This window comes from Dunckerocampus dactyliophorus, chromosome 4, assembly GCF_027744805.1.
Source record: "Dunckerocampus dactyliophorus isolate RoL2022-P2 chromosome 4, RoL_Ddac_1.1, whole genome shotgun sequence".
Classification (NCBI taxonomy): Eukaryota; Metazoa; Chordata; class Actinopteri; order Syngnathiformes; family Syngnathidae; genus Dunckerocampus; species Dunckerocampus dactyliophorus.
Genome location: NC_072822.1, coordinates 32,332,195 through 32,354,149, shown reverse-complemented (window position 1 = coordinate 32,354,149; position 21,955 = coordinate 32,332,195). Strand labels below are relative to the sequence as shown.

Below are 21,955 nucleotides of genomic sequence, written 5' to 3'. Positions count from 1 at the left end.
AGGTCCAGTGCGTGTGTTTGTTGTGAAGCAGCCGATGACACCACCACTTAGCATGCTGCGTGTGTGAGAGTCTCGTCTGAGTGAGACTCGTCCAACTCATACTTACCTGGCAGGGGAGATACCATGATCAAGAAGGTGGTTCACCCAGGGCGAGGCTCAGCCATTGCACATGGGTTGAGCTGACCCCTGCGAATTCCCCAAATGTGGGAATCTCGACTGCATAATTTGCGATAGTGGGGGACTGCGTTCGCGCTCTCCCCTGATGGCGTGTTTAAAACAACTTGCAGGTGCAGTCTTGCGCAAAGCTTCTGGGCTTGCGGCCACATCCCCGTTTGCGCAAGAGCGGGGAATGACGAGCCCAGAACTTCCAACGCCTACTGGGAAGGTCTGTACGACCACGGATGACAACCACCCAGCAATAAGGCTCGCCTGCACTCAGGCGGGAAAAGTGAAATAAGAATTTCTCCAGTAGCATTCTCACCCGGACAGAGAAAGCTGTGTCGGCCAAGTGAACTCAACTTTACCGGCACACCGGAACCGCTCCCCACAGTGGACCTCAACACAGCAACCAATTCGGTCGTCGGAAACAACCATCGACCTGAAGCCGAAGCAGATCAAATTGCTGTCGTTCTCGTCAGCAGCCTTCCCAGCGCCATGGTAACTGCTTCCGATCTTCCTGTCTTGGAGGAAGGAAGGAAAGTAAGGAAAGCAGCGAGACCCTTGAAGAAGAACCATGACACGGCGAGCTTACCAGGAGACAAGGGAAGATGCAGAGTCATCCTCAAAACCGCAGCTCGCAAGGCCAACCTAACGGCTCTGCTCGGTGACGACACTGAACACGAACGACCGAAGAGCAATCCCACCGGTGAATACAAGAAGATCACGGAATGTCTTCAGAGGCCGGGAAAAAAGAGGACGGTGTAGAGTGTCACACGTGCTACCTACCGCCTGCATCCCGGAGAAGTCACACCTTGCATTTACGGACTGCCCAAAATTCACAAGGCGGGAGGTCCACTCAGGCCTGTTGTTGCCAGCAGATTCGACTCTTCCACGGTCAGTATTGCCAAATACCCAGCCACCATTCTGGCCCCACTGCTTGGCAGTACCCCACCCCATGTCCACAGCTCCACAGACTTCACTAATGAGATTCAGACCCTCAGGTTATCTCCGGAAGAGACCCTGGTATGAGTCGACATCACCTCCCCGTTTACACCTATCTCCACCACTGCAGCAATAGACACTGGCAGAAGAAGGGCAACAGTAGCACTCCAGCCTCCAAGACACAAGCAACCTCACTCCAGAGCAAGTATATGATTTCCTGCAAATGTGCCTTAAGGGCACATGCTTGCAATTCCGTATGTGTTTCTACAGGCCAAGACATGGCTCTGCCGTGGGCTCACCGCTCTCAGCCATTGTGGCTATCGTGTACATGGAAGACGTGGAAAGAAAACTACGGGGATCCTGCACAGGAACTAAAGACAGCCACTGCTTCCGATGTGTGGATGACACGCGGGTTTGCCAATCTTCGGACTGTGAAGTGCGGCCGGGGATGGATGGAAGCCTCAACATTGAGGTCTACGGTAAACCTACCCGCGCTGGCCCGTTCCTACACTTGTACCGCCTTCGCACACTGGAACCCAAGCTAGGAGCTGTCAGAGCCGCAAACAACAGAGCAGAAAATAGCCCTAACCGAAGGAGCAGACACGCATTTTACAGGCTCTAACCACCTGTGGCTATCCCAAAGTGGCTCTATGTCAAATCCAGCAAAGGAAGGGCCACGACACCTGACCGCGAGAAGCAAAACAGAGGGCGGAAAGCCGCGGTCCCTTACTTGGTTGGTTTGTCGAGGAAACTCGGAAGGCTTCCACCAGACGAGACCATTTTGTCAGATTCCACCCAGCTGTCGATCACTGCGACACCCGCTGGCCCCTGGGAAGTGCGCAAGAGACCCGAGTATCAGGAGCCGGTGGAAGAGTGCAGGAGGCATGGCCGGAGAACACGCTGCTTTATGCATTGTGCTCCCTTTGTAAGGTGTTGATGCTGCTGGGAAGGCAAAGAGGGTCCACGGAGGGCGCAGACACTGTCGCAGGGCATATTTTCCACAGCGTACCGCCACCTGCTCGGGTGGCACCAAACGTAAACACTTTCATTGGTCTTTGGTGAGCATCGCACGGTATCGGGCAAAACATGCCGGATGCTGTCAAACGACCTGCGTGAAGCTGCCTTTGCTGTCAACATGAGAAGGAGAAGTGCACCGCTCCCGGAGATACTGCAATACCAGGTCGATGCGTGGAGCGGACGGCGCAAGCCCCGAGCTCAGCTCCCTGTCCCAAAAAGCAATTTAATATTTGGTCCCCAGATAGGAGACATATCAGATATTAAACTGATAAGAACAGATACTACACTTGATCTTAGCCAAAAGGCCGAGAAGCGATAGCATTGAAAGCTCAGAGGGGAGCATGTCATTTCTGACAAAACAAGCTAAAGTCCCGGTTGCACACACTGACTCACGACGACCTCAAACGTCAACACGCTGTTAGATGTAGTTACATATAGGCGCCTCTCTTGGCACATGTTAGATAGTGTGACCGGAGCAGACTTGTGGACTCGCTGTATCTTTTCACTCGGCCTTGGCTTTTCTTTTCCACACCCTTTTGCACACTCATTATCGAGCGGCTCCAAGCAGCTAAGACCACCGGGGCACACATAGAGGCATAGGACAGGAGGTAAAAGCTAGGTAAAAGACGTCTGACCAGAAGTGCCTCGGACTTGCTCCTGCACCCGCTTAGAAGACGAGTCCCCGCAGCTGTGTATCATTCTTCCTGGTGCATTCAACTGTTGAAATTGAGCTATCGTTTCCGAGACTTATTTGGAAGCACGAAAGATAACGAACCAAAGACTTTTGATGCCAAACGACAACCCCGCGCGCACATTGTAAACAATAAAAAGATGCACCTGTGTTGTTTTGCAGCCATAATATCAAACCAGTGTTTCGTGACCCATTCGTTATTGAAGCTCATGCGGTGCACGTCGGTCTATGCATGAAGCGGCAATAAACTGATTTTACTCAGCCACATCAGAATAGTCCTCGGTAAGCACACAATGGAGGCCACAGTCCAATGTGAATATGTTTGAAACAGTGACGTGGACTCAGTACTCCAGTCTCCCCGTGGAATGCCTGCAGCAACTGGACTATGCCACTTGCTGTCGCTGTCTTTGCTCAGCATGAAGCCACAAGAGTGGAATGTGCAACACAGCCTCACTCTTTGACATAACGAGAGTACTGTCCTTATTAATCCTATCGCCAGTATGAGCAACTACAAAAGTATTTCAGTGTCATTTGGCTTGTGCATGTGATCGCGGGAGAGCGCCGACGCGGCATAATACAGAACGCATTCCCATAATGCATTGCTCCGGCGTCAGAAGATTGCGTGGAAACTAGCTGCGGCACTCAAACTTCTGGCTAATGAAGTAACAACTCTGGTAACAACAATGTCACATTTCCTTTGTCTGTTGCCCTTCACTTTTGCTCTACTTTCTGACATTTGGACCGCAGAGACGGCGGCGTCAGGGGAAAGATGTGAAGGCGAGACGCCACCGGGAAGTGTCCAGAAGGCCAGAGCGTCCAAAATCACAAGGCCGGTCGTGGCTGTAGGAGGTGCCTCCGAACGTGTGGCGTCCGTCGAGCGCAAGGGCAGATGCTGAACTTGGACACAGGTCCAGTGCGTGTGTTTGTTGTGAAGCAGCCGATGACACCACCACTTAGCATGCTGCGTGTGTGAGAGTCTCGTCTGAGTGAGACTCGTCCAACTCATACTTACCTGGCAGGGGAGATACCATGATCAAGAAGGTGGTTCACCCAGGGCGAGGCTCAGCCATTGCACATGGGTTGAGCTGACCCCTGCGAATTCCCCAAATGTGGGAATCTCGACTGCATAATTTGCGATAGTGGGGGACTGCGTTCGCGCTCTCCCCTGATGGCGTGTTTAAAACAACTTGCAGGTGCAGTCTTGCGCAAAGCTTCTGGGCTTGCGGCCACATCCCCGTTTGCGCAAGAGCGGGGAATGACGAGCCCAGAACTTCCAACGCCTACTGGGAAGGTCTGTACGACCACGGATGACAACCACCCAGCAATAAGGCTCGCCTGCACTCAGGCGGGAAAAGTGAAATAAGAATTTCTCCAGTAGCATTCTCACCCGGACAGAGAAAGCTGTGTCGGCCAAGTGAACTCAACTTTACCGGCACACCGGAACCGCTCCCCACAGTGGACCTCAACACAGCAACCAATTCGGTCGTCGGAAACAACCATCGACCTGAAGCCGAAGCAGATCAAATTGCTGTCGTTCTCGTCAGCAGCCTTCCCAGCGCCATGGTAACTGCTTCCGATCTTCCTGTCTTGGAGGAAGGAAGGAAAGTAAGGAAAGCAGCGAGACCCTTGAAGAAGAACCATGACACGGCGAGCTTACCAGGAGACAAGGGAAGATGCAGAGTCATCCTCAAAACCGCAGCTCGCAAGGCCAACCTAACGGCTCTGCTCGGTGACGACACTGAACACGAACGACCGAAGAGCAATCCCACCGGTGAATACAAGAAGATCACGGAATGTCTTCAGAGGCCGGGAAAAAAGAGGACGGTGTAGAGTGTCACACGTGCTACCTACCGCCTGCATCCCGGAGAAGTCACACCTTGCATTTACGGACTGCCCAAAATTCACAAGGCGGGAGGTCCACTCAGGCCTGTTGTTGCCAGCAGATTCGACTCTTCCACGGTCAGTATTGCCAAATACCCAGCCACCATTCTGGCCCCACTGCTTGGCAGTACCCCACCCCATGTCCACAGCTCCACAGACTTCACTAATGAGATTCAGACCCTCAGGTTATCTCCGGAAGAGACCCTGGTATGAGTCGACATCACCTCCCCGTTTACACCTATCTCCACCACTGCAGCAATAGACACTGGCAGAAGAAGGGCAACAGTAGCACTCCAGCCTCCAAGACACAAGCAACCTCACTCCAGAGCAAGTATATGATTTCCTGCAAATGTGCCTTAAGGGCACATGCTTGCAATTCCGTATGTGTTTCTACAGGCCAAGACATGGCTCTGCCGTGGGCTCACCGCTCTCAGCCATTGTGGCTATCGTGTACATGGAAGACGTGGAAAGAAAACTACGGGGATCCTGCACAGGAACTAAAGACAGCCACTGCTTCCGATGTGTGGATGACACGCGGGTTTGCCAATCTTCGGACTGTGAAGTGCGGCCGGGGATGGATGGAAGCCTCAACATTGAGGTCTACGGTAAACCTACCCGCGCTGGCCCGTTCCTACACTTGTACCGCCTTCGCACACTGGAACCCAAGCTAGGAGCTGTCAGAGCCGCAAACAACAGAGCAGAAAATAGCCCTAACCGAAGGAGCAGACACGCATTTTACAGGCTCTAACCACCTGTGGCTATCCCAAAGTGGCTCTATGTCAAATCCAGCAAAGGAAGGGCCACGACACCTGACCGCGAGAAGCAAAACAGAGGGCGGAAAGCCGCGGTCCCTTACTTGGTTGGTTTGTCGAGGAAACTCGGAAGGCTTCCACCAGACGAGACCATTTTGTCAGATTCCACCCAGCTGTCGATCACTGCGACACCCGCTGGCCCCTGGGAAGTGCGCAAGAGACCCGAGTATCAGGAGCCGGTGGAAGAGTGCAGGAGGCATGGCCGGAGAACACGCTGCTTTATGCATTGTGCTCCCTTTGTAAGGTGTTGATGCTGCTGGGAAGGCAAAGAGGGTCCACGGAGGGCGCAGACACTGTCGCAGGGCATATTTTCCACAGCGTACCGCCACCTGCTCGGGTGGCACCAAACGTAAACACTTTCATTGGTCTTTGGTGAGCATCGCACGGTATCGGGCAAAACATGCCGGATGCTGTCAAACGACCTGCGTGAAGCTGCCTTTGCTGTCAACATGAGAAGGAGAAGTGCACCGCTCCCGGAGATACTGCAATACCAGGTCGATGCGTGGAGCGGACGGCGCAAGCCCCGAGCTCAGCTCCCTGTCCCAAAAAGCAATTTAATATTTGGTCCCCAGATAGGAGACATATCAGATATTAAACTGATAAGAACAGATACTACACTTGATCTTAGCCAAAAGGCCGAGAAGCGATAGCATTGAAAGCTCAGAGGGGAGCATGTCATTTCTGACAAAACAAGCTAAAGTCCCGGTTGCACACACTGACTCACGACGACCTCAAACGTCAACACGCTGTTAGATGTAGTTACATATAGGCGCCTCTCTTGGCACATGTTAGATAGTGTGACCGGAGCAGACTTGTGGACTCGCTGTATCTTTTCACTCGGCCTTGGCTTTTCTTTTCCACACCCTTTTGCACACTCATTATCGAGCGGCTCCAAGCAGCTAAGACCACCGGGGCACACATAGAGGCATAGGACAGGAGGTAAAAGCTAGGTAAAAGACGTCTGACCAGAAGTGCCTCGGACTTGCTCCTGCACCCGCTTAGAAGACGAGTCCCCGCAGCTGTGTATCATTCTTCCTGGTGCATTCAACTGTTGAAATTGAGCTATCGTTTCCGAGACTTATTTGGAAGCACGAAAGATAACGAACCAAAGACTTTTGATGCCAAACGACAACCCCGCGCGCACATTGTAAACAATAAAAAGATGCACCTGTGTTGTTTTGCAGCCATAATATCAAACCAGTGTTTCGTGACCCATTCGTTATTGAAGCTCATGCGGTGCACGTCGGTCTATGCATGAAGCGGCAATAAACTGATTTTACTCAGCCACATCAGAATAGTCCTCGGTAAGCACACAATGGAGGCCACAGTCCAATGTGAATATGTTTGAAACAGTGACGTGGACTCAGTACTCCAGTCTCCCCGTGGAATGCCTGCAGCAACTGGACTATGCCACTTGCTGTCGCTGTCTTTGCTCAGCATGAAGCCACAAGAGTGGAATGTGCAACACAGCCTCACTCTTTGACATAACGAGAGTACTGTCCTTATTAATCCTATCGCCAGTATGAGCAACTACAAAAGTATTTCAGTGTCATTTGGCTTGTGCATGTGATCGCGGGAGAGCGCCGACGCGGCATAATACAGAACGCATTCCCATAATGCATTGCTCCGGCGTCAGAAGATTGCGTGGAAACTAGCTGCGGCACTCAAACTTCTGGCTAATGAAGTAACAACTCTGGTAACAACAATGTCACATTTCCTTTGTCTGTTGCCCTTCACTTTTGCTCTACTTTCTGACATTTGGACCGCAGAGACGGCGGCGTCAGGGGAAAGATGTGAAGGCGAGACGCCACCGGGAAGTGTCCAGAAGGCCAGAGCGTCCAAAATCACAAGGCCGGTCGTGGCTGTAGGAGGTGCCTCCGAACGTGTGGCGTCCGTCGAGCGCAAGGGCAGATGCTGAACTTGGACACAGGTCCAGTGCGTGTGTTTGTTGTGAAGCAGCCGATGACACCACCACTTAGCATGCTGCGTGTGTGAGAGTCTCGTCTGAGTGAGACTCGTCCAACTCATACTTACCTGGCAGGGGAGATACCATGATCAAGAAGGTGGTTCACCCAGGGCGAGGCTCAGCCATTGCACATGGGTTGAGCTGACCCCTGCGAATTCCCCAAATGTGGGAATCTCGACTGCATAATTTGCGATAGTGGGGGACTGCGTTCGCGCTCTCCCCTGATGGCGTGTTTAAAACAACTTGCAGGTGCAGTCTTGCGCAAAGCTTCTGGGCTTGCGGCCACATCCCCGTTTGCGCAAGAGCGGGGAATGACGAGCCCAGAACTTCCAACGCCTACTGGGAAGGTCTGTACGACCACGGATGACAACCACCCAGCAATAAGGCTCGCCTGCACTCAGGCGGGAAAAGTGAAATAAGAATTTCTCCAGTAGCATTCTCACCCGGACAGAGAAAGCTGTGTCGGCCAAGTGAACTCAACTTTACCGGCACACCGGAACCGCTCCCCACAGTGGACCTCAACACAGCAACCAATTCGGTCGTCGGAAACAACCATCGACCTGAAGCCGAAGCAGATCAAATTGCTGTCGTTCTCGTCAGCAGCCTTCCCAGCGCCATGGTAACTGCTTCCGATCTTCCTGTCTTGGAGGAAGGAAGGAAAGTAAGGAAAGCAGCGAGACCCTTGAAGAAGAACCATGACACGGCGAGCTTACCAGGAGACAAGGGAAGATGCAGAGTCATCCTCAAAACCGCAGCTCGCAAGGCCAACCTAACGGCTCTGCTCGGTGACGACACTGAACACGAACGACCGAAGAGCAATCCCACCGGTGAATACAAGAAGATCACGGAATGTCTTCAGAGGCCGGGAAAAAAGAGGACGGTGTAGAGTGTCACACGTGCTACCTACCGCCTGCATCCCGGAGAAGTCACACCTTGCATTTACGGACTGCCCAAAATTCACAAGGCGGGAGGTCCACTCAGGCCTGTTGTTGCCAGCAGATTCGACTCTTCCACGGTCAGTATTGCCAAATACCCAGCCACCATTCTGGCCCCACTGCTTGGCAGTACCCCACCCCATGTCCACAGCTCCACAGACTTCACTAATGAGATTCAGACCCTCAGGTTATCTCCGGAAGAGACCCTGGTATGAGTCGACATCACCTCCCCGTTTACACCTATCTCCACCACTGCAGCAATAGACACTGGCAGAAGAAGGGCAACAGTAGCACTCCAGCCTCCAAGACACAAGCAACCTCACTCCAGAGCAAGTATATGATTTCCTGCAAATGTGCCTTAAGGGCACATGCTTGCAATTCCGTATGTGTTTCTACAGGCCAAGACATGGCTCTGCCGTGGGCTCACCGCTCTCAGCCATTGTGGCTATCGTGTACATGGAAGACGTGGAAAGAAAACTACGGGGATCCTGCACAGGAACTAAAGACAGCCACTGCTTCCGATGTGTGGATGACACGCGGGTTTGCCAATCTTCGGACTGTGAAGTGCGGCCGGGGATGGATGGAAGCCTCAACATTGAGGTCTACGGTAAACCTACCCGCGCTGGCCCGTTCCTACACTTGTACCGCCTTCGCACACTGGAACCCAAGCTAGGAGCTGTCAGAGCCGCAAACAACAGAGCAGAAAATAGCCCTAACCGAAGGAGCAGACACGCATTTTACAGGCTCTAACCACCTGTGGCTATCCCAAAGTGGCTCTATGTCAAATCCAGCAAAGGAAGGGCCACGACACCTGACCGCGAGAAGCAAAACAGAGGGCGGAAAGCCGCGGTCCCTTACTTGGTTGGTTTGTCGAGGAAACTCGGAAGGCTTCCACCAGACGAGACCATTTTGTCAGATTCCACCCAGCTGTCGATCACTGCGACACCCGCTGGCCCCTGGGAAGTGCGCAAGAGACCCGAGTATCAGGAGCCGGTGGAAGAGTGCAGGAGGCATGGCCGGAGAACACGCTGCTTTATGCATTGTGCTCCCTTTGTAAGGTGTTGATGCTGCTGGGAAGGCAAAGAGGGTCCACGGAGGGCGCAGACACTGTCGCAGGGCATATTTTCCACAGCGTACCGCCACCTGCTCGGGTGGCACCAAACGTAAACACTTTCATTGGTCTTTGGTGAGCATCGCACGGTATCGGGCAAAACATGCCGGATGCTGTCAAACGACCTGCGTGAAGCTGCCTTTGCTGTCAACATGAGAAGGAGAAGTGCACCGCTCCCGGAGATACTGCAATACCAGGTCGATGCGTGGAGCGGACGGCGCAAGCCCCGAGCTCAGCTCCCTGTCCCAAAAAGCAATTTAATATTTGGTCCCCAGATAGGAGACATATCAGATATTAAACTGATAAGAACAGATTTTTTTTTTTTTTTTTTTTTTTTTTTTTTTTAACGTGTTTATTGTCACTGTTACAAAAAATTTACTACATTTCAAAACATTTTTTTAAAGATGCCTTTTAAAATTCAATTATTTACAACACCAATAATTTAAGTAAAAATAAAATCAGTAAAAATTCTGTAAAATTAAAAGTGTTGCAGGCAGCAAAATGTGTAAAATTTGTACAGACCATTTTAAAAAGTCATAATAAGCTTCAGTGTCGTCTGTTGCACAGGAGTGCAGTGAGTCCTGATCAATAGTGAGTTCACCCCACTCTCCCAGACAGTAATTCTCCAGGACGCTGCCAGGACGTCCCGAGGCCCTCATCCTTCTTCATTTCTCCCTCCTTCCTCTCCCGGAGAGCCAGGCCGTCGCTGCCGAGACCTTTGCTGTGAAGCTCCGGGTGCCACCTCCGGGTGGGCACAGACGACTCTTCTTTGTGACTGTGTCCTTGGCCCGCCGCTTGCAGCTGTCAGAGTCGCTGCAGCCATTCGGATCACAGCCACGGGGGGGGTCTGTCTGTGCCTCCTTACCAGCAAGTTGCGGGAGGTCCAGATGGCGTCTTTGATGGCGGCGAGGGCGAGCCACTGCTTTTCAAACTCCTTGCAGTTTAACTTCTGGTGGCTCGCCCCATAGAGCACGAGCTGTGCGTTTAGGACCTCCCTTGCTGGCAAGTCCGGGAAATTTAGGTCGCCGGCTGTCGCCCACAGGTCTCTGGCAGCACTGCACTCCCAGAGGAGATGCCTCACCGTCTCAGGGGCGCCACAACCCGGTCGGGGACAAGTTGAGTTTGCTGCCATTCCTCGGGAGTGCATAACGGACCTGACTGGGAGGACCTCGTGGGCCACCATCCATGCCAGGTCCCGGAGTCTGTTTGGGAGAGCCGGGTGGTTGACGTTGCGCCAAACATCTGTGGGCTCGCCAAGTGCGAGCCCGCGCACTGGACTCACTGGATCCCGCTCCTGCACAACAGAAACGACAGAGCGATGATTTTTTAAAACGTCAAAAGTTTCTTTTTCCAGATTAAAATGTCTTAAAAAGGTCCTTATAAAAGCATATGCTGGTGGTAAATTAAAGGAAACAGGTACAGTTTGATCTAAGGGGATCAGTTTGAGCCGTCTTAAGTAGGAGCCCATCCAGTATCGTGCCAGCGCTTTTGTTTTGGGATTACTGGATGGGCTCATCGCACTCATCAGGTGTAGGGACGTGTATCTCGCTCCAAGGAATATTTGGAGGTCTGGCACTCCTTTTCCTCCTTTTCCTTTTGATTTTTTCATGACTTCTCTCCTCACTCTCTCCCACTTGGAGCCCCAAAGGAAGTAAAAAATGGCTCGGTCCAGGTCTAAAAGAACGTTTCTTTTGGGGGTAAAAACAGAGCTGATCAATAAAAGCAAAGGTAAAATCACAGCTTTTATGATTAAAACCTTTCCTTCCAGGGTCAGCTGTCTCAGTCCCCAAAACCCCAGTCTTTGCCTAACTTTCCCTACCACGTCGCCCCAATTTGTTTCACCTCCCCCGTCCTTGCCAAATTTAATTCCCAGTATTTTTTGGTCAGTCTGTGTCACAGTCAGGGGAAGTCCCGTCTTCTCCGATTCCGTCCAGGGTCCATAAAACTGGGCTTGGGTCTTTTCTCTATTGAGTTTTGACCCAGAGGCCCGTCCATAAAAGTCAGTCAGGTCCAGTGCTCTTTTAACAGATAAAATATCCGTGCATAAAATGTTCAAATCGTCCATATATAAAATACATTTTGGTACGAGTCCCCCTGGAATAGTCGCCCCTTTAATCCATCTGTCCCTTCTCAAAATCTGTGCCAGAGGTTCTATACATAAAACATACAGGAGGGCAGATAACGGGCATCCCTGACGGACACCGCAGTTAATTTGGACTGCTTTTGTCAGATTCCCGTTTACCACAAATTTGCTGGTAATATCCCGGTACAGCAGTCCCACCCACGCTACGAATCTTTCCGGAAAACCCATTCTTTGCAGTACCCTGAAAAGGTACTGGTGCGAGACCCGATCAAAGGCTTTCTCAAAGTCTAAATTTAGGACTACTAACCGAATGTTTCTGTCTCTCGCAAGACAGATGGTGTCACGAATCAGCATGAGGCTGTCTGTGATCTTCCTCCCTGGGATGGCACAGGTTTGATCCGGGTCAATCAAGTCATCTAAAAACATGGACATACGTGTCGCTAAAAGTTTACTAAAAATTTTGCAGTCACAGTTTAAAAGGGTAATAGGTCTCCAATTTTTAAGATCGGTCTTGTCTTTTGTCTTATAAAGGAGTGTCACTATCCCTACTCTAAAACTGTCAGGTAGTCGGCTACTTTGTTCAAATTCCTTAAAAACAGCGAGTAACTCTGGTGCTAAAATATCCCAAAAAGTTAAATAAAATTCCAAGGGGAGCCCATCCTCACCTGGGGACTTCCCCTTCTTAAAAGCCACGACGCATTTATTTAACTCTTTGAGAGTAAAATCCTGTTTTAAAAGCACATTTTCGCTCACTGATTTTTCAATAAAACCTAAAACTTCTAAAATAGCTTCAGGCTTTGTATTTTTAGTTGCATAGAGTTCTTGATAAAAGCGTTCTATTGTTTCATTTATTTCAGTTGTTGTTTCCACTATGCGCCCTTCTTTATTTTGTAATTTTAAAATACCTCCTGGCTTGCTTAGGATTTTTTTAAAGAAATAGCGGGTGCATTTTTCCCCTTCTTCTATTTCTTTTTCCTTGCTCCTTAAGATAACACCTTTACTTTTGATTTTTGCTAGAGTAGCCATTTCATTTTTTACCTGCTTGATTTCTTCCTTGAAATTCAGCCCTTTTAGTGTTAAGTTAAAATAACGTTGTAAGCGTTTTTGCAGTCCTATCATGTATCTTTTTTCTTTGTAAGATTTTTTCCGTCCTGCTTGTTGAAAGAAAAGCCGGGTCCTTAACTTCACCATTTCCCACCACTGTGCTCGTGAAACATGCAAGTCTTGAAGGGTCTGCCAGTCCTTGAACCGCTCCCTGTACTGACTGACCAAGTCTTGATCTTCCAGCAGGGAGCAATTCAGTTTCCACGGACCTCTTCCCACTACCACACCCGAGGGGAGTGAGAGAGTGCAGGAGAGAATCAGGTGATCAGAGAAAAAGACAGGGGTCAATCTAGCATCAGTAGGTGGCCAATCCCGTGTGAATATGTAATCTATGCGAGAGGCTCTGGTGCTGTCGCCACTGAACCAGGTGAAGCCCTCCTCTCTAGGATGCATGGCTTTATAACAATCGTGCAGTTTGAAATCCCTACTCATGGCTTGTAATAAAACCGATGTTTTATCAACTTTAAAATCTTCTCCCGCCCCCCTTCTGTCTTTCCTGCTTAAAATGCAATTAAAATCCCCCCCCACCACTATAGGTACCCGGCCTAACATGTGGAACTGCAAGTTTTCTAAAAAATCATACCTTTCATTTTTTTCGTTAAAACCATAAATATTTAAGAGGTTAAAATCCTGTCCCATAAAAGTCAAGTGTGCTGATAGTGCTCGTCCCTCTCTCACCACGGTGCTCCCCTTCACCGTAACGTGGGGGTTGTTGATTAAAATGGCCACTCCGTCATTTTTGTTCTCATTTGACCCGCTCCATAAGGATGTTTGTGGCCACATTTCCTCCCACTGTTTGTAGCTTTTTAAAAAGGGTAAACCACATTCTTGTAATAGAAACACATCTGACTTAAAAGTTTGAAGGAAGGATAAAACACTCTGAGCTCTAACTTTCGACTTCACACTTCTCACATTGATGGTGGAGAAGGTGAGAGTCACAAGTATGATTTTTTTTTTTTTTTTTTTTTTTTTAAACCAATAAACAACTAAAAGGGCCTAAAAAAATAAATAAATAAATAAATGAATAAAAAAACAACTTAAAATTTAAACTGTGACTAAGAAATATCTTGTGAATGAAGCTCCTCCTTCACTCCAGTTGGTGAGGGCTGGAGGGGGAGGGGCTCCCTTCCCTGTCGGCGTCTGGGTGTCGGTCTTTCCTGGAGTCTATCATTCAAAGTCCTTTTCGCCCTTGGGGTTGACTGCAAAACGATATTTAAAAAGGACAGTTCATTTGGTGAGCCTGAGGGGAAGACCCGCGGCTCCTCCATAGAACTGTCTGAGAGGACCTCTGGCCTTCCCCTCTTTTCTGATAATAGAGAGGAGTCAGAAGACAGCTCTGAAGCAAGTCTTTTGGCCTTTTGGGCATTTGGAATGGTGTCTTCTTCCACACTCTCTGATATTTCTTGGCTGCTGTCCAGGTGAGTGCACCCCTCACTTGGCAACAGGCCACTTTGAGTCGTGGTTTCCTGGGCTTCTGTAGGCTCCGCCCTCTCTCCCGCCTCACCTGATTCCTCTCCTCCAATCACAGGTTTTGGCGGGAGATTTGAATTTTCAACAGTTTCAGAGGCCTTTTGGGCCCTCACATTTTCCTCTCCTATTTCCTCATTTTGTTTTCCTTTCCCAGCCTTCAGCTTGTTGGCAAATGATTTTGGGCAGTCTCTGAAGAGATGATTTGAATCTCCACAGAGGTTGCACCTTCTGCCATTGGTACATTGTTCAAAAGTGTGACCAATTTCTCTACATTTTCGACACACAGTCTGCTGACATGCCTCTGCCAGGTGCCCGTGCTCTCCACACTTGCGGCAGAGCTTGGGCTGACCCTGGTAGTGTATGTAGCCTCGGTTTTCTCCCAGAACTATCATCGATGGGAGATGTTTCAGGCCCTGGAAGCCCTGAGGGTCCTGCCATTGTTGGATGGGGACCCTCCAGGCACAATTCCAGATGCCGTCTTCGTCTCTCACCTTCATAGCCTGGCCTTTAACCGTGCAATATCTTCCCAGCCAAAAACAAATGTCGTCTGCGGTCACTGTCTCATTAAACATTCGGACAATAACAGTTTTAGCAGCATTGTCAGTCAGTTTTTCCACATTGAACACAGACAACTGGGGTTTAGCATCCTCATACCTTTGCCAAAAATCTCTCAGAGTTGCAGCAGACTGAAAACTTACATCAAAGCCTTTGTGAAAAGGCAGTGTCAAAATGCAATTCAGATCTTCCGGTTTGAATTTCAGGGTCTGTTGGATGATTTTCCGGGAAAAGTCCAGTCTGGACATTCCAACTTCTTCACCATCCACTTGCTTGAGTGTAAAACGCACGCTGTGGTGCCTCCGCATACCGGCATGGCTAGCCGACATGATGGAGGCACCACCAGCTAAAATGAAAAAAAGTATGCAATAAATACAATTAAAACAACAGATAAATAACTAAAAACCAATTAGAAAAAATTTACTTACCTTTAGTTGCTGTGAAAACAATAAAGTTATAATGCACTGTAAAGTGCCAAGAATGTCCTCCCAATGACTGGCAGAATCCTATGCCACAAAAGCATACAATTCCCCACCCGTAGGAGGTGACCGCAGTCTTAGCCAAAAGGCCGAGAAGCGATAGCATTGAAAGCTCAGAGGGGAGCATGTCATTTCTGACAAAACAAGCTAAAGTCCCGGTTGCACACACTGACTCACGACGACCTCAAACGTCAACACGCTGTTAGATGTAGTTACATATAGGCGCCTCTCTTGGCACATGTTAGATAGTGTGACCGGAGCAGACTTGTGGACTCGCTGTATCTTTTCACTCGGCCTTGGCTTTTCTTTTCCACACCCTTTTGCACACTCATTATCGAGCGGCTCCAAGCAGCTAAGACCACCGGGGCACACATAGAGGCATAGGACAGGAGGTAAAAGCTAGGTAAAAGACGTCTGACCAGAAGTGCCTCGGACTTGCTCCTGCACCCGCTTAGAAGACGAGTCCCCGCAGCTGTGTATCATTCTTCCTGGTGCATTCAACTGTTGAAATTGAGCTATCGTTTCCGAGACTTATTTGGAAGCACGAAAGATAACGAACCAAAGACTTTTGATGCCAAACGACAACCCCGCGCGCACATTGTAAACAATAAAAAGATGCACCTGTGTTGTTTTGCAGCCATAATATCAAACCAGTGTTTCGTGACCCATTCGTTATTGAAGCTCATGCGGTGCACGTCGGTCTATGCATGAAGCGGCAATAAACTGATTTTACTCAGCCACATCAGAATAGTCCTCGGTAAGCACACAATGGAGGCCACAGTCCAATGTGAATATGTTTGAAACAGTGACGTGGACTCAGTACTCCAGTCTCCCCGTGGAATGCCTGCAGCAACTGGACTATGCCACTTGCTGTCGCTGTCTTTGCTCAGCATGAAGCCACAAGAGTGGAATGTGCAACACAGCCTCACTCTTTGACATAACGAGAGTACTGTCCTTATTAATCCTATCGCCAGTATGAGCAACTACAAAAGTATTTCAGTGTCATTTGGCTTGTGCATGTGATCGCGGGAGAGCGCCGACGCGGCATAATACAGAACGCATTCCCATAATGCATTGCTCCGGCGTCAGAAGATTGCGTGGAAACTAGCTGCGGCACTCAAACTTCTGGCTAATGAAGTAACAACTCTGGTAACAACAATGTCACATTTCCTTTGTCTGTTGCCCTTCACTTTTGCTCTACTTTCTGACATTTGGACCGCAGAGACGGCGGCGTCAGGGGAAAGATGTGAAGGCGAGACGCCACCGGGAAGTGTCCAGAAGGCCAGAGCGTCCAAAATCACAAGGCCGGTCGTGGCTGTAGGAGGTGCCTCCGAACGTGTGGCGTCCGTCGAGCGCAAGGGCAGATGCTGAACTTGGACACAGGTCCAGTGCGTGTGTTTGTTGTGAAGCAGCCGATGACACCACCACTTAGCATGCTGCGTGTGTGAGAGTCTCGTCTGAGTGAGACTCGTCCAACTCATACTTACCTGGCAGGGGAGATACCATGATCAAGAAGGTGGTTCACCCAGGGCGAGGCTCAGCCATTGCACATGGGTTGAGCTGACCCCTGCGAATTCCCCAAATGTGGGAATCTCGACTGCATAATTTGCGATAGTGGGGGACTGCGTTCGCGCTCTCCCCTGATGGCGTGTTTAAAACAACTTGCAGGTGCAGTCTTGCGCAAAGCTTCTGGGCTTGCGGCCACATCCCCGTTTGCGCAAGAGCGGGGAATGACGAGCCCAGAACTTCCAACGCCTACTGGGAAGGTCTGTACGACCACGGATGACAACCACCCAGCAATAAGGCTCGCCTGCACTCAGGCGGGAAAAGTGAAATAAGAATTTCTCCAGTAGCATTCTCACCCGGACAGAGAAAGCTGTGTCGGCCAAGTGAACTCAACTTTACCGGCACACCGGAACCGCTCCCCACAGTGGACCTCAACACAGCAACCAATTCGGTCGTCGGAAACAACCATCGACCTGAAGCCGAAGCAGATCAAATTGCTGTCGTTCTCGTCAGCAGCCTTCCCAGCGCCATGGTAACTGCTTCCGATCTTCCTGTCTTGGAGGAAGGAAGGAAAGTAAGGAAAGCAGCGAGACCCTTGAAGAAGAACCATGACACGGCGAGCTTACCAGGAGACAAGGGAAGATGCAGAGTCATCCTCAAAACCGCAGCTCGCAAGGCCAACCTAACGGCTCTGCTCGGTGACGACACTGAACACGAACGACCGAAGAGCAATCCCACCGGTGAATACAAGAAGATCACGGAATGTCTTCAGAGGCCGGGAAAAAAGAGGACGGTGTAGAGTGTCACACGTGCTACCTACCGCCTGCATCCCGGAGAAGTCACACCTTGCATTTACGGACTGCCCAAAATTCACAAGGCGGGAGGTCCACTCAGGCCTGTTGTTGCCAGCAGATTCGACTCTTCCACGGTCAGTATTGCCAAATACCCAGCCACCATTCTGGCCCCACTGCTTGGCAGTACCCCACCCCATGTCCACAGCTCCACAGACTTCACTAATGAGATTCAGACCCTCAGGTTATCTCCGGAAGAGACCCTGGTATGAGTCGACATCACCTCCCCGTTTACACCTATCTCCACCACTGCAGCAATAGACACTGGCAGAAGAAGGGCAACAGTAGCACTCCAGCCTCCAAGACACAAGCAACCTCACTCCAGAGCAAGTATATGATTTCCTGCAAATGTGCCTTAAGGGCACATGCTTGCAATTCCGTATGTGTTTCTACAGGCCAAGACATGGCTCTGCCGTGGGCTCACCGCTCTCAGCCATTGTGGCTATCGTGTACATGGAAGACGTGGAAAGAAAACTACGGGGATCCTGCACAGGAACTAAAGACAGCCACTGCTTCCGATGTGTGGATGACACGCGGGTTTGCCAATCTTCGGACTGTGAAGTGCGGCCGGGGATGGATGGAAGCCTCAACATTGAGGTCTACGGTAAACCTACCCGCGCTGGCCCGTTCCTACACTTGTACCGCCTTCGCACACTGGAACCCAAGCTAGGAGCTGTCAGAGCCGCAAACAACAGAGCAGAAAATAGCCCTAACCGAAGGAGCAGACACGCATTTTACAGGCTCTAACCACCTGTGGCTATCCCAAAGTGGCTCTATGTCAAATCCAGCAAAGGAAGGGCCACGACACCTGACCGCGAGAAGCAAAACAGAGGGCGGAAAGCCGCGGTCCCTTACTTGGTTGGTTTGTCGAGGAAACTCGGAAGGCTTCCACCAGACGAGACCATTTTGTCAGATTCCACCCAGCTGTCGATCACTGCGACACCCGCTGGCCCCTGGGAAGTGCGCAAGAGACCCGAGTATCAGGAGCCGGTGGAAGAGTGCAGGAGGCATGGCCGGAGAACACGCTGCTTTATGCATTGTGCTCCCTTTGTAAGGTGTTGATGCTGCTGGGAAGGCAAAGAGGGTCCACGGAGGGCGCAGACACTGTCGCAGGGCATATTTTCCACAGCGTACCGCCACCTGCTCGGGTGGCACCAAACGTAAACACTTTCATTGGTCTTTGGTGAGCATCGCACGGTATCGGGCAAAACATGCCGGATGCTGTCAAACGACCTGCGTGAAGCTGCCTTTGCTGTCAACATGAGAAGGAGAAGTGCACCGCTCCCGGAGATACTGCAATACCAGGTCGATGCGTGGAGCGGACGGCGCAAGCCCCGAGCTCAGCTCCCTGTCCCAAAAAGCAATTTAATATTTGGTCCCCAGATAGGAGACATATCAGATATTAAACTGATAAGAACAGATACTACACTTGATCTTAGCCAAAAGGCCGAGAAGCGATAGCATTGAAAGCTCAGAGGGGAGCATGTCATTTCTGACAAAACAAGCTAAAGTCCCGGTTGCACACACTGACTCACGACGACCTCAAACGTCAACACGCTGTTAGATGTAGTTACATATAGGCGCCTCTCTTGGCACATGTTAGATAGTGTGACCGGAGCAGACTTGTGGACTCGCTGTATCTTTTCACTCGGCCTTGGCTTTTCTTTTCCACACCCTTTTGCACACTCATTATCGAGCGGCTCCAAGCAGCTAAGACCACCGGGGCACACATAGAGGCATAGGACAGGAGGTAAAAGCTAGGTAAAAGACGTCTGACCAGAAGTGCCTCGGACTTGCTCCTGCACCCGCTTAGAAGACGAGTCCCCGCAGCTGTGTATCATTCTTCCTGGTGCATTCAACTGTTGAAATTGAGCTATCGTTTCCGAGACTTATTTGGAAGCACGAAAGATAACGAACCAAAGACTTTTGATGCCAAACGACAACCCCGCGCGCACATTGTAAACAATAAAAAGATGCACCTGTGTTGTTTTGCAGCCATAATATCAAACCAGTGTTTCGTGACCCATTCGTTATTGAAGCTCATGCGGTGCACGTCGGTCTATGCATGAAGCGGCAATAAACTGATTTTACTCAGCCACATCAGAATAGTCCTCGGTAAGCACACAATGGAGGCCACAGTCCAATGTGAATATGTTTGAAACAGTGACGTGGACTCAGTACTCCAGTCTCCCCGTGGAATGCCTGCAGCAACTGGACTATGCCACTTGCTGTCGCTGTCTTTGCTCAGCATGAAGCCACAAGAGTGGAATGTGCAACACAGCCTCACTCTTTGACATAACGAGAGTACTGTCCTTATTAATCCTATCGCCAGTATGAGCAACTACAAAAGTATTTCAGTGTCATTTGGCTTGTGCATGTGATCGCGGGAGAGCGCCGACGCGGCATAATACAGAACGCATTCCCATAATGCATTGCTCCGGCGTCAGAAGATTGCGTGGAAACTAGCTGCGGCACTCAAACTTCTGGCTAATGAAGTAACAACTCTGGTAACAACAATGTCACATTTCCTTTGTCTGTTGCCCTTCACTTTTGCTCTACTTTCTGACATTTGGACCGCAGAGACGGCGGCGTCAGGGGAAAGATGTGAAGGCGAGACGCCACCGGGAAGTGTCCAGAAGGCCAGAGCGTCCAAAATCACAAGGCCGGTCGTGGCTGTAGGAGGTGCCTCCGAACGTGTGGCGTCCGTCGAGCGCAAGGGCAGATGCTGAACTTGGACACAGGTCCAGTGCGTGTGTTTGTTGTGAAGCAGCCGATGACACCACCACTTAGCATGCTGCGTGTGTGAGAGTCTCGTCTGAGTGAGACTCGTCCAACTCATACTTACCTGGCAGGGGAGATACCATGATCAAGAAGGTGGTTCACCCAGGGCGAGGCTCAGCCATTGCACATGGGTTGAGCTGACCCCTGCGAATTCCCCAAATGTGGGAATCTCGACTGCATAATTTGCGATAGTGGGGGACTGCGTTCGCGCTCTCCCCTGATGGCGTGTTTAAAACAACTTGCAGGTGCAGTCTTGCGCAAAGCTTCTGGGCTTGCGGCCACATCCCCGTTTGCGCAAGAGCGGGGAATGACGAGCCCAGAACTTCCAACGCCTACTGGGAAGGTCTGTACGACCACGGATGACAACCACCCAGCAATAAGGCTCGCCTGCACTCAGGCGGGAAAAGTGAAATAAGAATTTCTCCAGTAGCATTCTCACCCGGACAGAGAAAGCTGTGTCGGCCAAGTGAACTCAACTTTACCGGCACACCGGAACCGCTCCCCACAGTGGACCTCAACACAGCAACCAATTCGGTCGTCGGAAACAACCATCGACCTGAAGCCGAAGCAGATCAAATTGCTGTCGTTCTCGTCAGCAGCCTTCCCAGCGCCATGGTAACTGCTTCCGATCTTCCTGTCTTGGAGGAAGGAAGGAAAGTAAGGAAAGCAGCGAGACCCTTGAAGAAGAACCATGACACGGCGAGCTTACCAGGAGACAAGGGAAGATGCAGAGTCATCCTCAAAACCGCAGCTCGCAAGGCCAACCTAACGGCTCTGCTCGGTGACGACACTGAACACGAACGACCGAAGAGCAATCCCACCGGTGAATACAAGAAGATCACGGAATGTCTTCAGAGGCCGGGAAAAAAGAGGACGGTGTAGAGTGTCACACGTGCTACCTACCGCCTGCATCCCGGAGAAGTCACACCTTGCATTTACGGACTGCCCAAAATTCACAAGGCGGGAGGTCCACTCAGGCCTGTTGTTGCCAGCAGATTCGACTCTTCCACGGTCAGTATTGCCAAATACCCAGCCACCATTCTGGCCCCACTGCTTGGCAGTACCCCACCCCATGTCCACAGCTCCACAGACTTCACTAATGAGATTCAGACCCTCAGGTTATCTCCGGAAGAGACCCTGGTATGAGTCGACATCACCTCCCCGTTTACACCTATCTCCACCACTGCAGCAATAGACACTGGCAGAAGAAGGGCAACAGTAGCACTCCAGCCTCCAAGACACAAGCAACCTCACTCCAGAGCAAGTATATGATTTCCTGCAAATGTGCCTTAAGGGCACATGCTTGCAATTCCGTATGTGTTTCTACAGGCCAAGACATGGCTCTGCCGTGGGCTCACCGCTCTCAGCCATTGTGGCTATCGTGTACATGGAAGACGTGGAAAGAAAACTACGGGGATCCTGCACAGGAACTAAAGACAGCCACTGCTTCCGATGTGTGGATGACACGCGGGTTTGCCAATCTTCGGACTGTGAAGTGCGGCCGGGGATGGATGGAAGCCTCAACATTGAGGTCTACGGTAAACCTACCCGCGCTGGCCCGTTCCTACACTTGTACCGCCTTCGCACACTGGAACCCAAGCTAGGAGCTGTC

General features: G+C 50.6%; 8 non-coding genes and 1 pseudogene across 8 annotated transcripts; 5 read left to right on the top strand and 4 right to left on the bottom strand.

Moving 5' to 3' along the window:
- The first annotated feature begins 98 nt into the window (after positions 1-98).
- LOC129180547 (U1 spliceosomal RNA) lies at positions 99-262 on the top strand. The gene has a single exon (XR_008570179.1). It is a non-coding gene; the product is annotated as a U1 spliceosomal RNA (small nuclear RNA).
- A 1,982-nt stretch (positions 263-2,244) lies between these two features.
- Positions 2,245-2,435, bottom strand: LOC129180603 (U2 spliceosomal RNA). The gene has a single exon (XR_008570229.1). It is a non-coding gene; the product is annotated as a U2 spliceosomal RNA (small nuclear RNA).
- A 1,378-nt stretch (positions 2,436-3,813) lies between these two features.
- Positions 3,814-3,977, top strand: LOC129180546 (U1 spliceosomal RNA). The gene has a single exon (XR_008570178.1). It is a non-coding gene; the product is annotated as a U1 spliceosomal RNA (small nuclear RNA).
- Positions 3,978-5,959: 1,982 nt separating this feature from the next.
- Positions 5,960-6,150, bottom strand: LOC129180602 (U2 spliceosomal RNA). The gene has a single exon (XR_008570228.1). It is a non-coding gene; the product is annotated as a U2 spliceosomal RNA (small nuclear RNA).
- A 1,378-nt stretch (positions 6,151-7,528) lies between these two features.
- LOC129180545 (U1 spliceosomal RNA) lies at positions 7,529-7,692 on the top strand. Its single transcript, XR_008570177.1, has one exon. It is a non-coding gene; the product is annotated as a U1 spliceosomal RNA (small nuclear RNA).
- Positions 7,693-9,674: 1,982 nt separating this feature from the next.
- On the bottom strand, positions 9,675-9,891 carry LOC129180667 (U2 spliceosomal RNA; annotated as a pseudogene).
- Positions 9,892-16,684: 6,793 nt separating this feature from the next.
- On the top strand, positions 16,685-16,848 carry LOC129180544 (U1 spliceosomal RNA). Its single transcript, XR_008570176.1, has one exon. It is a non-coding gene; the product is annotated as a U1 spliceosomal RNA (small nuclear RNA).
- Positions 16,849-18,830: 1,982 nt separating this feature from the next.
- On the bottom strand, positions 18,831-19,021 carry LOC129180601 (U2 spliceosomal RNA). Its single transcript, XR_008570227.1, has one exon. It is a non-coding gene; the product is annotated as a U2 spliceosomal RNA (small nuclear RNA).
- A 1,378-nt stretch (positions 19,022-20,399) lies between these two features.
- On the top strand, positions 20,400-20,563 carry LOC129180543 (U1 spliceosomal RNA). Its single transcript, XR_008570175.1, has one exon. It is a non-coding gene; the product is annotated as a U1 spliceosomal RNA (small nuclear RNA).
- The last annotated feature ends 1,392 nt before the right edge of the window (positions 20,564-21,955 follow it).